The 13,907-nt window shown below is 40.5% G+C and overlaps 1 pseudogene across 1 annotated transcript; it reads right to left on the bottom strand.

The window, feature by feature from the left end:
- Positions 1-561: 561 nt before the first annotated feature.
- Positions 562-13,223, bottom strand: LOC147145678 (A-type potassium channel modulatory protein KCNIP2-like; annotated as a pseudogene). The gene is made up of 8 exons (XR_015087263.1): positions 12,905-13,223; positions 4,448-4,756; positions 4,301-4,370; positions 2,853-2,923; positions 2,552-2,659; positions 2,359-2,463; positions 2,116-2,178; positions 562-2,030 (listed from the first exon to the last, which is right to left on the bottom strand). The product of XR_015087263.1 is annotated as an A-type potassium channel modulatory protein KCNIP2-like (transcript).
- Positions 13,224-13,907: the final 684 nt, after the last annotated feature.

Here is a 13,907-nt window from a genome sequence, read left to right as displayed (position 1 = left end):
GTTTGATCTTGCGATCGAGCTTTTTTTAGTGGCAGTGACTCAATGACAACTTGTTTAGTTCTCCGTCAAACACTATAGGCTCGGTTTTAATCTTGTTGCACGAGTGCAGGAATTTGGTAACATAATATATGCATTTTGTTTGTTGTCATTTGTGAAAATAACAGTTGACAAATGAGGCACTTGGCACACTAAAACTCATCACAAAGACTGTCATCGTTTATCAAAGTAATGTGGATACTAAACACCTTTTAAATATTTTCAGACATGTGTCCCATAATGAGATTTTGTGTGCGCAGTACCTTAAAAAAAAAAAAAAAAAAAGTAAATCAACAGAATAGTGCACTGTGCTGTTGATTCACTTTCAAAGGCAGGAATTTGCTGGATAAAGAAGAGCAAGACATCAGTTGAGGACTATGTGTGGACCTCACGTCCATATCCTAACGACAATTTATTGTCTTCACTACACCTGATGCTGGAGTGCACGGTGAAAACATGCGAACGCCACACAGCAAGGCCAAAGTCTTCTGTAGCAAAGCATTAATGGATTGGACAGAGGAGCAGTTGTTACATCATAACTGTGAGGTTTTATTGTCATCCATCCTTATCATCACATTCCAATAGAAAAAATTTTAACACATGGATTGTGTGACCACACGTCATGCAGACAAGATACGATCCGAATAAATGTGAGTGGTTCACAACAGCCCGGAAAGTGACTTAACACCATGTCCACGTTATTGCGTGATTTCACAGCCTCATGTCTGTCACGTGGATCATACGTGTCAGGGTAAACATCTGTGTTCTAATTTAGGAGAATTAAGTAGGAAATGATAGAGAGTTTTGTCAAATAGTAATTACCTACATTTTAAATGAGTAAGGGCCATGCAGTACACCCTGGACTGATCATCAGATAATCACAAGGTACCGAAAGAGAGTAGACGAACGACCTTTCGTACTCTCATTTACACCTATGGATAATTTAGTCTGTAAAGCAAAGTCAAGTCAGAATTTTTCCTTTACAATGTTTTTTTTATGCGCCCCCACGAATCTGAACACGCTATTCTGATTAATAATGCATTTTTGGGGATATGAGGTAAGCAGCAAAATCCACCTGTTTTTAACGGGGCGGCCATTTTGCAACTGCCACTCGACTGAAAACGACATGCGAGTGCCCGAGGGCTCAGATTGCAAACGAACGTCATTGCCTGAGCTCTCGGGCACTGTGATGTCATTTCGACGGCAGCTCCCTGAGATGGATAAAAACGGGTGGATTTTGCTGCTGATTTGATTCATATTCCACAAACAAAATATTCATTTTAGACTAGTAGGGGCACATAGAACATATTAAGCCCTAGCAGACATTTGTAATATCTCCCTGAGTATACTATGTGTGCTTCAAAATGACAGCTATAATGCCAGTGCTTACTACCCAAAAGAGACCAGAGAAAACAAGAGAAAACACCACCCTCACAAACCAATTTACATCATATTTATTTATAACATATATGGGTTGTTTTTAGTCTGGGTTTTTCTAATCTATTTGGTGTCTTTATTTTGTTCTGTGACAGCGTCTGCGATGTTTTTACTGAATGACAATAAGTTTGAGTCTGATATTATTGAAAGGAAAATTTGGGACTTGATTTTAATCAACCTATCAGTAGTCTTAGAAACCCAAGCGAGCATGGGGAGAACATGCAAGCTCCACATGAGACGGCCAAATTCAAACCCTGAACATCAAGAACTATGAGGCAGATGTGCGAACCACCCTTCATTTCCTACTAAATTCTTTCGAGAATAGGGCCACCATCCTGCTTCAGCCTTGAACGGCTCCAACAAATCTTCTATCCGTTTGGAATCAGACCAAAGCGACTTGGTCACTATGCGGGGTGACGTGTTCAAGTCCACCAAGCACACACACACATGCACGCACACGCTGCAGCGCTGAGGTGGAGCTCCAATGGTAGGAACATTCGACTCCCCCTTTAGATGACGTTGTCGAACATGTGCATGGACTGCATGATGTTCTCATCCTAGAAGGGAGGGGCGCGGGTTATGTGCTCTTCATATCTTGTTGACTCATGTTGGAAATAAAGTTAAAAAAAAAACAAAATCCACCTTTTGGCACATCTCCAAGAACTCCTCGATGGTGACGACGCCGTCCTGGTTCTTGTCCATTTTCTACAAGGTGACACAGCATCAGCGTTGATCTATATTCATGTGCAACAGTTTGCAACTGAGAGCTTCTTCTTGGGTACTAATTAATGTGAAGGGCTACCAGTTTCTTACACAATTGCTGACCTTTGAACTATGCCACTGTGCTGCCGCCTACTTGTTTTATATTTCTTATGTTTTTCCAACCTGGAAGAAGCGGTCCACATGGTCCTTGGGAGCGCTGTCCCTCATGCAGGGGTATGTGTACTTGCCCATCATGTCATAAATGGAGTGCATGATGTCCGTCATCTCCTGACCAAAACAAGTCATCGCCACAAGCTGTTAGTAAAACACTGATAGGGAAATAAAAAAAGACACTTTTAGTGAAGAGCGCCGGCACCTCTCGAGTGATGCAGCCGTCCTTGTTGAGGTCGTACAGGTTGAAGGTCCAGTTGAGTTTATCTGTGATGGAGCCTCTGAGGATGATGGACAGACTTAGGACAAAGTCCTACGGCCAAGTTCAAAAAAACAAATGGGACATAAAAGAGAGAAATTAAGGTGATATTGCTGTTACACATGAAACCTAACTGGACTTGACTTTTGTTTCTCTTCTAAACCACATCCTGCATAAAGCCAAGCAAGCTAGATATGTCACATTTGACACGTTGCCTATAGCAGTCAACCTTTGTTGTGTGTTTTACCTCAAAACTGACGGATCCGATGTTGTGCGTGTCGAAAGCCTCAAACAGGAAATGTGCATACGTACTTGTATCTAGAAAAGGAGCACTTTATATGAGCGCTATACAGATTTAGCTGGCCCAAATCCCACACTTCCCATTTTGTTAGCACTAGCATCAATGCTAATGTTACTGTTCAGATTTGTGGACGGTTGGGTTGATTCACAAGTGACAGTCATGAAAAAAAAAACACATAAAAAGTGCTTGGTAAGTGATTTGGGGATGAAAGTTAGGTATGTGACAACAAAATTCAGATCTCTTTTAAATGTATCAGCAAGACCAATGTCACCAAAAAGAGCTTGAATAAAGGAGCAAAACGTTGTTTAAATCATGTCTATGTTAAGAATGAAGGAAGTTATGACATTTTAAAGAAAGGGAGCAAAAATGACCCCTTTTCAAAACAATGGACTGGCCTGTGATTTGCGTGTCTGTGCAAAGCCATTTCTGCCGTGTGACCCACGTCTGCCTGTTGTTTGTCTGGCTATCGGATTCACACACTATCGCTGGCAAAACAAGGACTGGCTTATCCCGGTGGACGGCTCCCCTGCGTCTCCCCCTAAAAATTTGGCACCGTATAATTTTTTTCAGTATCGTACAAATCTGATGAAACTTTGTCTACATGTCCCTAAATACCTCAAAATTTGGTGTGATTTTTAAATACATTTTTAAGACACGTGATGATTTTTTTTCCCTCTCAATATGTGTGGAATCCCACATCATCAAAAATCAGTTCGTAGGGTACACACACATATATATTTTTTTAACATCTTAAGCCTTGTACTCTGCATAAGATGGGGTTTCCCAAACTCCCACATTAGTTTTGAAATAAAATAAAAGCTGTAAGCTTTTTATACACTATATAGAGCAAATCAAGTTTGTTATAAATGAGAGCTTGGTGGTTTCTTTGTCATTGGTTCATATATCGAAGTCGCTGCATTTGGTGTTGAGTTTAAAATGACAAAGAAAATTTCATCTGACTTATGTACACACTAAAAACAGTTGGGTTGAAAATAACACAATTTGGGGTCAAAATTTGACCCTCTTTCTTGGTTGTTTTTGCAGAAAACAACCCCAAAACTGGGTAGTTTTGTTCAAAACAACCTAAAAAATTGACTGTTTTGTACAAAACAATACAAGAAAGTCGGTAAAATTGACCCAATTTGTGTATCGGTCCATTTTTTACCCCAAATTGTGTTGTTTTTAACCCAACTGTTTTTAGAGTGTATAACTCCAAATTCCCACACTGAAAATGACAATGGACCGGCACTTTTATGCACACTGCTGTGGTTTGTTTTTTTGTGGCGTTTGTCTGGTATTTCTTTAAACATCTTTGTAATTACTGTCTTTAAATTTGGAGTTTGGTGAAGACAGTAGTCGTATTTTAAGAAGCAAGAACAGAGACTGTAACTGACCTCCCTGAGGGAAGAATTGAGAGTAGATGTTTTTAAACGTCTCCTCGTTCACTGCACCACTGGGACACTCCTGCAATTAAAAGATATGAAGACCCTCGCTCTTGAACATGGTTACAGGCAAGAGCAAATGTTGCCAACGGGACTCACATTTTTGAATCCTCTGTAGAGGACCTGCAGCTCTTTCTTACTGAAGCTGGTCTGCCCCATGAGACGTTCGAGGCCCTCGGGTCGGTAACGCACTGTCGACAGCTCAGCCTCGTCACTTACGCTATCTGCACAAGCAGGGAGACACGAAAAATACAGATTACAGCACAGGAGATGCATGACGTGACTAACAGGACGCAAAGGGCCACTTGCTTTGATTGATGGATGGGCTGGAACCAGAATGGTAGCAGGGCAGCAGTTTGAGGAAGCGCTGCTTGATGGTCCTTTTGGTGGCTTTATTTGGCGGATTACCTGGAATAGAATAGAATAGAATAGAATAGATATCTCATGGCACTCCACGACCGCATGTGTCGCAAAACGTAGGCCCTACAAATATTGAAAAGATGATGACCTCATCTCAATTTACTCACAAATGTGGGCTACTGTACTTACTCATCAAAGACCCTTAGACTCCCCCTGTAATTGTCAAGCGCAGATATTTTTAATTTAAGATCATTTCAATAAGTTTAAGATCAACTTCAGGTCACTCCAGTGGAATTTATTGAAATTGGTAATGAAGATCCAAAATAATGTAAATACTTCAAATGTTTTTAATTCGTCGCATTGATTCCTTAAAGCAAGGGTTTCTGGCGAATTTCACCGTGTATTGATGAATACTGCCAGCAGAGGGCAGTGTTGCTCCACAGCTCAACAGGCGAACCCGTGGCCAATTAGCATACTACGCTACAAGACACACATTGAACATGTCGGATAACCCGAACCCTATGACTGATGACACATCTCCACTCCATTAACAGCCACAGACAATCTGTGTGCATGACATGTTGCTTTTGTGAGAGCACACGTCAATGGCAGTCAAACTGAAACCAAAAAAGAGAACAGAATCATTGTGAAACTGTAATGTTCAAACAAAATACATCAAACTCACCAGAGATGGTGATTATTAAAGGTATTAGTGTTTTAACCTGTTTTGCTTCAACAAGTTTTGCTATCAACAACCTAACCAAGGAAGGGACAAATGCTGTCATTAGCAAGTGCCAGCGCTCTGGCACTGTCAGGATTTCATTTCAAACCTGAATGGTGAGAGAAAAAGTCATTACTAATATATTTAAATTACATCAGCCAGCCCTGTTGATTCTGAAGGCCTTGGGCAGATTGGACATGGCAACAAATTGAGGCTGAAATCTGATTGGGCAAAAAAAAAAAAAAAAACAGTGCAGTCACAAGAAATGCTAAGAAAGAAAATACAACAAAAAAAGTTGGGAATAAATTATTACATTGATTAAATATGATTATTTAATGGCAAATATATAAGAATTTAGGTTGTAAATGTAGGTCAGTGCTTCTGGTAGTGTTTATGCCAACAGAAAAGGCCTCACTGGCCTTGACTGCTCATCACTAATGGAGACACCTCTCAAACCTTCCTCGCCACACCATCTTCAATACAGTACCTCATTTTCTGTCCAGGCTCGCGTGGGGCAGCTGGAGCCAGCTGACTACACCCTGGAGTGGGAGCCTATCCCAGCTGACTACACCCTGGAGTGGTTGCCAGACAATCACAAGCAACATATTCCAGACAGAGCACACATGAGCATTCAGTCGAATAGATACATTTTATTCATGTAATTTTGTTCATTTTGGTTCACGAAAACAATTTAAAAGTGAATGCATTTTATACATACTCAATTGTATTGTATTATGATAACTATTTTGTAATAAATCCAGATGCAAGGCAGACTAATGGTCATAAATATAATGAATTGGAAAACCACCTTTATACTATTAGGAAGCTAAGTAGTTGTGTAAGCTTTTATGAGCATGCTGCTTGCACATGTGCATGCCGCTATTATTCATCAAGAGCTCCATGCAGTGATGATGTTTGCTGATGAGATGTCAATCAAACTTTCAAAAACGGCAGCTGCAGCCGGGTGGAAACGCAAATAAAAAAAAAAAAAAGGACAACACTTGTCATCTTCGTGACGCATGAGGGCAAAAATGATGCAATCTTTGTTCCTTTTTTTTTGCTTATTGAGCAGCAAGTTTCTTTGCCCTGGCAAGTATTTTTAGAATAGAAGACTGATCACGCTGGAATTTGATGACAACAAAACACACACACACACACACACACACACACACACACACACAGAAGGGGTGCCGGTAATGTGTCTGACAGTGTACGTCGTGGCTGGACGCAACATAACAATACAAGCACATTTAGGCATGTTCATGTCTATAAAGTGGTTAAATGTGTTTCCAAAACACATCCCCCTCAAAGATTAGACCTGTGCTTGCCCTCGGGCTGACTTTGATTGTTTCAATCCATTTCATTGTATGCGGCCCACTGAGGCAGATCAATACACTCCTCTCTGCTACTACTGACACAATTAAAAGACTCTTATCTAGTTTTTTACTAGATGAGGATGAGGCACAAGGACAAGTCGAATGAGAATAAAAACACAGTTGGAAAATATACATTGGGCGGGAAGTAAAAAAGGGAATCCGACACTTAATGTGCATATTCAGAATGTGAGTATTATTTTGGTCATGAATTCTAGGACTAAGACATGAAAACCCCAAATCTAAATTGGGGTGATCTGGCTCAGGTAACAACCAATCACGGCTGACCTGTTTTCTGAAACTGAGCCATGATTGGTTGTTATCTGAGCCCTGAGCATCTGTGATGTCATTTACAGTCAACAGAAGTGACAATATGGCCGCCACCTGTGATGACAAAAAATGTTGCTGCTTAACTCATTCCGCAAAGGCAATATTACCGGTCATCAGAATGCCGTTTTTCAACACGTAGGCCCGCATAGAACATATTCTGGAAAAAATACATTTGGGTTGACTTCCTCTTTAAGCAAAATGTAACACATTGATGTGATTACATATTCTAAAAATACAATTTAAAAGACTATTTTGAACAACTTTGAACACCGGAAAGTTAACATTTGTTGCCGTCCCCGATTCCTTAAATTGGAAGTTACCATGAAATATCATCATCATTTTCTTCCGCTTACCCGAAGTCAGGTTGTGGGGCAGAAGTTTAAGCAGGGAAGCCCAGACTTCGCTCTCCCTAGCCACTACGTCCAGCGCCTGCTGGGGGATCCCGAGGCGTTCGCAAGCCAGCCGGGAGACATCGGCTGTGTCCAAATTCACTGGCGCCGTCGTCCAAAGGCGTTATTTTTGGTCACTTCCGGCGCGACTCGAGCACACGTGGTTTTCAAATTCTAGAAAGACTCTTCGGAGGGTTCAAAAGCTCCTCCTCATATAGCCTCAACTGCTCACAACGACCAATCACGGCTCAGATTCAGAAAACAGGTCAGCCGTGATTGGTCATTGTGAGCATTTGTGATGTCATTTTCTGTCGACAGAAGACAAAATGGCCGCCCCCAGAGATGGCTAAAAACGAGTGCGTTTGGTTGCTTAACTCGTATTCCCCAAACGCAAAATTAATCAGAATGCCGTGTTCCAACTAGTGGGCCTGCTGGGAACATTTGAAAAAAATATGTTTGCGTTGACTTCCGCTTTAAAATGTACTTTAGTACATAAGTAAAAAAATTAAATAAAAATACTGTCATTTATGTACAATGCTTGTTTTGCTAACCAGGCAAAAAAATGTGATCTTCATGCCAAGAAGAAGAAGGAAAAAATCCACATTAAATCCAAAGATAGCATTGGCTTGACTTTTTAGGGTATCAAAGCGACACGTTCTCATAGCTTTGCTAACATTATCAACTGAAATGCTAAATTTGCTAATGGTAACAAGTGAAAAACTATACCCCATACACACACCCACACACACAAATCCTCCTTGGAGCTGACAATATCAAGCAATTCTCTTATTGTTGCTTCTCCAAATATGCTGCCATTGTCAGTAAAGCTCCAAGTTCCTCCCTATTTTCTGCCTTGTAAGACCCCAACATCGCAATCAATCAGCCAATCAATCAATATCGCAATTGTCATTGACTTGACCTCTTTCCGTTCAAGGCCTTTTATTATCATGCGGACATCCCCGACGGTTGCAAAAAGTATCAAACCTATTTTGAAAAAGTAAGGAGTAGCTACTATCTAGTATCTTTTTTTTTTCCAACTGAACAGAGTAAAAGTAAAATGTCGTTTTAATAAAATTAAGACTCAAGTAAAGTATAAATAGCAGAAGAAAAATCTATTTCAGTAAGCTACACTTCCCACCACTGGTCACATGTCAAGAAGCCTTTTGGATGAAAGTCTTTTAGGAATCTTCAAACAAGTCCATATGCTTGACAGATCCCTCCTCTCACGTCATGATGTTTCCCATCACTTTCCAAACTCCTCTGACCTCACGTTGACTTTCTTTCCTCTTGGATGTCAGGGCAGCTTAAGACGGGTTAGGGCCCTGCTAAATCAATCATGTGGCCTCTGTGCTTACAATAATCCTTACTAGGACTCCACTCACATTCTGGATGACCATTTCTTACAAACCGTGCGCACTCGCACGCAATGACGCACACGCACAAAGCTTTAAAATTACACAAGTATGGCTTGCATCAGACGTCACCTCGTCTAGTAGGAAGGATGAGCTTTGACTGTTACACAACATCAAACCGCATAAATCAGATTTACTCCTTGGAGCACATGTCAGTTGTCAAACAATGAATGAATATAGCAGAGATTGAACAAAAAAACACACAGATGGGCGCAAACTAGTATGTTCCTACGAGTTCTTTTTTTTTCGAGGCGCATCACACAAAGTCTTGAAATGAGTGACGCTCAGACATGTTTAGTCTAGAGGGGAAACTGATGACTCAGCAAAAATGCGGCATCTCTAATGCATCGACATTTTTTACACATAGCTCATACATGTTTGATATACTGTCCATCCAAGCTGCTAGTTTGCTCCTCATCAATATTGTTTGCTGTTTTTCTTCCGTACGAATGCTCCAATGTACAGTACATACAGTAGTACTGTGAAGAGGAGTTCCAATGATCCAAAAGTGGGACAATTTAGAGTTTGACTCCATTTTAAGTGAAAAATATGTTCCAAGGATCTATTTTTGGAGTTTGAACTTTGAATCATAATCATCTTTTTTTAGTTGCCATTACAATTGGCCTGATATGACTCTCAGTCGACTAATGTTGATTTTTGTGAACAAAGGACTCTGATTTAGATATTCTTTTGCAACTGCCATTTGAGTCCTTCTATATGTGATGACAATAAGGACACCTGAATGAAAACGTAAAGTTAGTAATCTAGCCTTTTGCTTCAGTATATGTTGTCGTTGTTAACAAGAGGGAGAGTGTTACGTATGATGTTTTCCATGACATCAGTGGTTCATATCATTTGATATTTGTGTGACAGTCAATGTTAGACAAAATGTGACAGATTTATTTATTGTTTGTAACATAATCCAACTGGACTGGATAACTACTGCTACCCTTTCAGGAGACCCCAAAAATGGCAAGTTTGTTCAATCTCATCGTCAAAGAGAGCAAGTCATTTTCAACACTTCAGATTGGTCAATCATGTGTAAAAGTAACACCCATGCCTGTGGACTGACCAATGGTATAGATTTTTGAAAAAATATGATATTCACCAAAATGTGACTTATGAGGAAAAGACATATTTTTTCCAAAATTCCCAATGGCCAACCCGCCCCTGCCTATGACATACAAGTAGATAAAGGAAACGCAACACCGGAGCTTATAGCCACACTTTTTTGCTTGCTCTTGCTTTATATGGTAAATAACTGATTTAAATTTGCCCATTGGTGCCTAATGTAATCAATTAGACAAGAATAATGGAAATTGCATCACTTATATAGCCCATCTTTTGAAGTAAGATTTACTGTACAAAATGCAAACCAATGATTGTAGACTAGTAGTAGTAAATGGCATAAGCCTCGGTTCTGTAAAAAAATCAAAATAAATCGAGACTCTTTATTGTGCCTTCAAAGGAAACTGCTAACATGACTGCATGTTCAATCCAGAGCCAATACCATTAATAGACAATTATTATCAGTTATGGCAAAAAGTGCAATATGCAGATGGTCAAATAAGCAATGCTTTTTAAGAACATGATAAACCTAGGAGCCAAACGCACTTGGGATAAATGAAATCTGGAGCCTTTTTGTCCTCCTCCTAAATTGACAGCCTAAGTACAAAAGCTGAACCCCATTTTTGAGTGGATGATTCGGACTATTCAAAATAGTATTCACCTTTCTCGGGACCTATTTGATATCGAATGACGGTTTGCTGTCTTCCTGATATTTTTTACAGCAGTTTTGAAAAAAATACAGAGGTTGGACAAGTTCAGGATTCTATACTTTGACACATCACAGAAGGAGGAACGTGATTCAATAAAACTTCTGTAAACTTGGAAGGTTCTCACTTTCCTTAAAAAGTACAATGGTTGATGAATCTTTTTGGACGTGATATCAACATGAGGCTCAAAACACTCTTCATTGTGTTTGTGAGTGAGTGTGTTATTATAATCCCTGCCGCGGTTGCTGTCATCTATCCGTACAAAGGGCCGTTTGTGTGTCTTGTGGAGTGGAGCCTGTGTGTTGATGCACCTGTTGACTGTTTGGTTAAGCAAACGTTGAATGGCCGTCACACCAACAGAAGAAAAACCCACACACGTGAAATTAAACCTTCATTCTAATCGTCTGCAAACTAGCCAGCTGCGCGTACTTCTATTCAAAGACTTAGTATAAGAGCAGGCACTCAGTTATTTTTGGTGACAAAGTCTATTTTGGGATGATCTAACAGGAATGATTAAGTGTGGTGTGCTTGTCTTTGCAAGTATGTAAAAAAAAAAAAAAAAAAAAAAAAAAAACGGGGGGAGGGGGTTGAAGGAGAGAGAAGAGCGTCTCTGATCTAATTGCGCTCCAAACACACTGAGGGAGATCACAAGAGATGGCGGAGACTTCTTCCTTTCTTGCATGATGCCCTCTCACTTCATGCTCACTTGTTTATCTCATTACAAATGATCACATCCATACCATACCTCCATTAAGGCTGCAAGCACATTTAACGCTGCATTATAGTCCTGATCACACACACTGATTCATTTAACAGTTCATTGCGCATTTATTGTATATTCATCCACCTACCCATTCAATTTCTCCTATTCAAGACGACCACACCCTAGACTGGTTGTCAGTCAATTGCAAGGCTATTTTAAGTGAGTTAAACATTTTGGTGGTGATTTCTTTCTTTATTTTTTATTGCGGTTCCTCTGAGATGTTGTTTGCTTATAAAATCGCAGACCGATCTAAATGTTCTTGCAGGTCCACATGTCTCCCCCGCCCATGTAAAACCTTCATGGGACACTTCAGTGGGCACAATCTGATACCATCCCTTGCAAGAAATATATCAAACTTGCATCCATGCACTTTCCATAGCAGTTGTCCTAATTAGGGTCTTCGGCCGAAAGGCAGAGGAACACCTAAGCACCACCGTTTATCCTCACAAGGGTCGCAAGGTGTGCTGGAGCCTATCCCAGCTGTCTATGGGCAGTTGGCCCTGGTTGCCAGCCAATCGCAGGGCACACAGAGACAAACAAACATTCGCACTCACAATCACACCTAGGGGCGATTTAGAGAGTCCAATTAACCTACCGTGCATGTTTTGGGAATGTGGCAGGAAACCGGAGTACCGGGAGAAAACCAACGCAGGCACGGTGAGAATATGCAAACTCCACACAGGAAGGCCAATTGCAAGGAATATTTCGACGAGCAACCAATTACACTTATATTCACAGTCCAGGACAATTTAGTCTTCAATTAACCTTGTTCGTTACTGGAATGTGGGAGGAAGCAGGAGTACATGGAGAAAGCCCACACAAGTAGGAGAAAACGTGCAAACTCTGCACGGAAAGACTGAAGCTGAGATTCGAACCCGAAGGTCAGAACAAAGAGACATATGTCAAACATCACAAACGTTAAAACTTCAAGATTTTATTGACTGTCAAAGGTATTCATTTAATGTTACATGAACTGTGTCTCCGAAGTATGGACACAGAAAAAGTATCTGCAGCAAATAACGCACCTTTGTTCAACTATATCTATGACAGCGACGTTTAGTGACAGGCAGAAGACTGAAATGCTCTTCCATTAGATGGCAGACGGTACATAAGTGACCCGTGTATTCAGTGTTTCTTCTTTAAAAATATTCGCCTTGACTGAACAAAATCTTCAGAAACACTGCTTGTAGTGCATCACGTTCGACGTACGTAAAGTCAAATAAGTTTACAGCTATTTGTGTCGTGTTTAACACAATGAAAATCAATGAAAAATAGACTGTACTAAAGTCCCTCGCTTGTAGACTTGTACTTGTACACACTGTGTATGGTTTAAAGCTTCTTCCTCTGTTTCTGGGAGTGAACTGAGTGGAATAATCGCCTCGTGAAAAAGATATGCCATTAAGCAAGTGGCAAGATGAGACCCATGCACGTACCGGTGAGCGGGTCGTAAGATCGGTCCAGGTCCGTGGACTCCGACAAGCTGTGGTCCTGACTTCTGGATTTCATGGTTGTCCCACGACTTGACACGACCCGTGGAACCGCTGGACCTGCACACGAACTGCGTGCGTGTTCATCTCACAAACATCGCCAAGGCTGCAAAGTGTGGACGAGCGTGATTATGTCGATGATCCCGCTCCCCCTCCTTTTGCTCATCCAATCTCCAGCTGCTCCTCCTTCCACACGAACTTTCAAAACACCGTTTGATCGTCTCGTGGATCACGCATGTACGGATGCCACCCGTGGAGGAGGGACGTGCACGCAGACCCCCCAATCCCCCCCCCCCCCCCCGGAAAAAAAGATGAACTTGATTCATTTAATTTAAACGAGCATCTTGTTACGTACGGCACACGTGAAATCACCTCATTCGGCACGAAAGGCGCCAGTCAATACAAATGATGAAATAGTGAGTCAATCAAGATTTCTGCCCATGCAAATATAGCAATTTGATTTTTTTCATAATGTTCACGCCACTGGTCACAGCCAATTTTGATCAGATATGGATTTATCTGTTCCTAAACTTATTTTTGACACTGATGCCTTTCCTTTCCAAGCACATCAGGTTTTTAAGACGTTTTCATTTTTTTGTGTTTTTAGTTTAACCTATATTTGGTGCATTATCTAGCGCAATGTGAAATACATTGAATGTTTTTTTTTAGAATAAATCTTCTCGAACAGGAAAACATCTGGCGTTCTTCAGAAAACATTGTCTTGATACATTAGAAACAGAAAAAGATCATTTGCAAGGATTTTTCAAAAATATATTCGACAAAAATTGCTTTAAGAACATAAAATAAAGAAAAACAAAATTTGAAGGTCACAATCATTGAGACTATTCACATTCAAACAAATTGTTTTGAAGTGTCCACCAAACCATTCATCCTTTCACTTCTTTCTACAATTAAGATTAAATTGGAAATATTTGTTTAACTCATTTTG

The sequence above is a fragment of the Filicampus tigris genome, chromosome 6 (assembly GCF_054856515.1).
Source record: "Filicampus tigris isolate MCC_2025a chromosome 6, RoL_Ftig_1.0, whole genome shotgun sequence".
Classification (NCBI taxonomy): Eukaryota; Metazoa; Chordata; class Actinopteri; order Syngnathiformes; family Syngnathidae; genus Filicampus; species Filicampus tigris.
The sequence above is the reverse complement of the archived record's forward strand: the minus strand, read 5'-3'. Positions and strand labels throughout refer to the sequence as shown.